Here is a 4,082-nt window from a genome sequence, read left to right on the forward strand (position 1 = left end):
TATTACTGACTCTTCTGCGTTTCGCTTCTCCGAGGCGACTCCTGTGCAGTTAAGCCGAGACCTTATCATCTCCATATACTTCTCGTGTGCATCTGCACAGAGAAATGCAATAATTTAAAGAGGCTTTTTTGTTTCTTCTTTCCTGTATGGAGCATCACAGACATTGCTAAATTTCAGCATTCCCCCGTCGTGTTCGGAGCCCAGACTGTGGACAGTATTGTAGTGCTGAAAAGGGTGATGTTGACAGCTAAGATTTAGCTTTTATTTTTCCAGGGGCTACTCAGCAGAATGTAAAAGGTGCCTCCATAAAGAAGTGTATCTGAGAGCGACTGCGTGTGATTCCACAGCACAGTTGATGATGACACCACCATCCCTCTTGGTGACAGATGCACTGTTGCATCCTCCCGACTCTCTGGCCCACTCTGGTTATGAATGTTGCTGGCATACCATAGAAATACTGGGGTAAGTCTTTATTTTCCCTCCCTTTAGTCTGAGGGTAAATTTTACTCCACAGAAAGCATTGGATAAGAAAAATAAATAAATCTAGTGTGTTCTTTCTTTATATGATATACCAAAACATGATGTAAAAGCAGAAGTTTCAGAATCACATCCAGCTGTTTAGATAATGCATTTACCTGTCTTTATCCTTCACCTTCCAGTTAAAAGCTCAATCATGTCCATCATAGCACAGCAATCCAATGCAGCCTGCTGGTATAGTGACTTGATAAAGTGGGGAAAACATGTTTGGCTCAGTAAATATGTTTGCAATCCAAATAACGCTCAAGCGCAAAGAAATTAGTGCAAATTAGTCATAAATGCGAATGGAAATGGCATGTGGAATTGACACCAGCAAATAATATTGTTCACACGAAGAAAAGAAGCATCAAAAGGGAATTAAAAGACATGAAAATAAATAAAACTTATTTTATTTATTTTGCTTTGTCAGTATCACAAAGCAACCCTGCTGCCTGAATCTCATATGGCTTAGCCTTTACTGATAGCCTATAAAAAATGTTTCTCATTACCAACATGTCACACAAGAAGCATGTCACGATAAGCAAACAGGTTTGTCAAAATCATAGCAACATTGTTCTTTGAAAACAGACTGATGGGACTGGTTACAGACAAACCTCTGCACATCTACAGGCCATAATCGGGGACTCAGACAAGCACATTTTCACTATTAAAAGATTAAATGGCTAGAGCCAGATGTTCTCTGTGAAAACCTGTCAAAGAGCTAAAATTCATAAAGAAACCTCAAATTACAGTTGTTCAAAGAAAGAAAAAAGCAATGCATCATGTGCCAAGTCAAATAAGACCCTTTACCCCGATGGATGTCCTTGAATATACTAAAGATCACGTCCAAAATAAATATATAATAAATAACAAAATAATGCAAATAGGCTTCATAAAATTAAAGGAACAATATTCTTTATAAAAATTAGAATACCTAATTTGCTTGCTAGCTTGATTAGATCCTCATTTCACGCACTGAACCAGCATACTACTTTTATATGATTAGACTGTGAATCAAATGGTAAATATGAGTTTGTATAACTCAGTTATCAGTTTCAACATTTCAAATGTTTAAAAAAACTTCAGGCTAAAGCTAAAATAATTTTGTTCTCTCGTTCTATCTGTGTTCATGCGCACATCCACCCGCACACATGTAGACGTTTATAGCAGCACACCTGCAATCTGACTTTTCATTATCTACCCCCCTAGAGCAGTCCAGGGGGGCAAACTGTGTGGCCGCAACAAGCCAAACATGCTTGGAGGCTGCAGCCACAGTGAAATGGGCCAAGCACCTGCCCCAGGTGTCAACAGGCCTCCTTGGCCCAGAATGCCAGGCTTCCTTCTGAAAGAGAGAAGAGATGGAGAGCCAGATAGAGAGCCATCTCATTAACTACTCCCCTGGGCTGCAACTAAACAGGGGGATGGAGAGTGTGAAGACCATGTCAACTCTGTGGATGGCCCTTGTGAACTGCGGTTAATTGAAATCTGATATATCTGAGTCCCTACTTGGAACCCGACCAGTCAAACAGCAGGCTGGGTCTCATCCTGCCAAGTGAAGCTAGGGAATAAAAAGAGAAAGAGCGCAATCTTTCACTTTTTTTTTCTCCACATCTTCCCCATCTCCAGCCTTGCAATCTACAGATTTATTGATTTGTTTGTGAGCTGTGAACATGGCCCATCACTGCTCTAGGACGGTAAGAGCTGATCACAGAGCACAGTTTGATGCTTACATGTATTTTTTTTTCCTTTTTTAGTGTGCTGACCTTGGCTGAAGTAGAATGCAGGTTTTCTAATATTCCCCACTCCTAGAGAGGCGAATACCAGCTGGGGATACAGGCAGCAAAGACACATCCACACAAAGAGCTGTTTAACTGTCCAGAGGCCCTCTGGGTACTCCACCTTTCACTTTATCCCTTTAATATTTCATGTCCTGGCCCCAGCCGTGCTCTGGCCAAATGCCTCTGCCTGGGTTACTGGAATATGGATGAGAGTGCACACTTACCCATTTACCTGGATGTCAGTGGGAAGTGGTTCTAAACAATACACCTTGCCTCCTCACAACTTCACCTCTGCTCACCTCACTGGGCCCAGAGCTAGCTTGTTAGAAAGAGGAGGAGGTAACGAAGGGGGTCAGAAATAGACAGAAAAATCCTACAAAGAGGAGTCTTGGGATAACAAATACGCAACATCAAGTAGAGACGATAGAGGATGATTGTGCTTCTGTTAGAATTGACGGCTTTGTGTGAAATAAACATGCAAGCTGCACATTTAGTCATTGTGAATATATAAAGGTTCTTGTCCTTGTGCAATAATAGCACACAGCACTGATTGTAAACACTTGGGGTGTTTTTGTGATGGATTGAAATTTGTTTAGTATATTTACTCTTACTGGTATGTGCATATTGTATGCATTACAGATTTGAATGTTGTTTAAATTCATAGTGCACTTGCCAGCAGTTTGAGTTAAATATATGTTAATGTCATTTTATTTAGTAGATGTAGTAACCGAATGCGACCAGCAGGGGGAGTCTAGTGCTAGTGAGCTATTTAAGAGCAAGGAATCTCTTCCTTTCAATGTAGCAGGTATTGAATTAAACACCTTTCAGGTATGAGTTTACATATAAAACTTACCTTTACTTTTATAATTTGGTTCACTAAATGCTAGAAAGCTTGTGAACACGTTTTGTTACCAGCTACATTTTAGGGCTGTTGTAAACAAATATTTTAGCAATCGAGTAATCTATTGATTATTCTTACAATTAATCGAATAAAAAAATAAAGTAAAACATTGATATATCTAACATAACAGCAGTATTTCTATCGCATATCAACATCAGTCCAATTTTTCACATTTGAGCTTCCCTAACAATAACTTTTCTGTAGTTTAGAAAATTAACTCGTAACAATAGCAGCTCACTTTCCAAGTTAACCTAATAAAAATTATACAAAAATCTGAAATTATATTCAATTCAATAATGAAGAGACAGGCTCACAAATACACTTATGAAAAATATCTATGCTCCAGCTTTTCGTTTATCTATTCAGCTTCAGTCAACAACTCAGGGGGAAGTGAGAGCGCTGAGCAGCGCAAGTAATAACCGGGCCGGAACACGCGAAGCTTCGAGGCAGATAAATTTTCCTCGAGGAATTTTAATAATCGAGGTTCTCGAATCACTCGAGGAATCGTTTCAGCCCTACTACATTTACATACTTTGTTGTTACTAGTGCATAAGGTTTAGTCACAACTAGCAAGTAACTCAGCAGACAATGCTGTCCCATGTCTGAATGTAGCATTATAATGTGTATTCTAACTGCTGATAGATTTTGCACACAAGATTATAAATTCTGCATATATTTTGATAAATTAATTTATGCCTTATTGAGCACAAACATTTTGGGGTTTTGGAAACAGAGTTGTACAAAAAAATGTAGTTATTGCTGTATGTTGGTTTATCTGTTGTTTGTTGCTGTCATATTTGTGTTTAATAGCTATGTGGCATCTTTGTTCTGTATTTATGTAAGTTACTCAGGCAATACAGACTGTAGCGGAGGAAAGAACGTGTTCC

General features: G+C 39.0%; 1 long non-coding RNA gene across 1 annotated transcript; it reads left to right on the forward strand.

Moving 5' to 3' along the window:
- The first annotated feature begins 277 nt into the window (after positions 1-277).
- On the forward strand, positions 278-3,492 carry LOC114154934 (uncharacterized). Its single transcript, XR_003597652.1, has 2 exons — positions 278-462; positions 1,726-3,492. It is a non-coding gene; the product is annotated as an uncharacterized LOC114154934 (long non-coding RNA).
- Positions 3,493-4,082: the final 590 nt, after the last annotated feature.

The sequence above is a fragment of the Xiphophorus couchianus genome, chromosome 12, assembly GCF_001444195.1.
Source record: "Xiphophorus couchianus chromosome 12, X_couchianus-1.0, whole genome shotgun sequence".
NCBI classification, from domain to species: domain Eukaryota; kingdom Metazoa; phylum Chordata; class Actinopteri; order Cyprinodontiformes; family Poeciliidae; genus Xiphophorus; species Xiphophorus couchianus.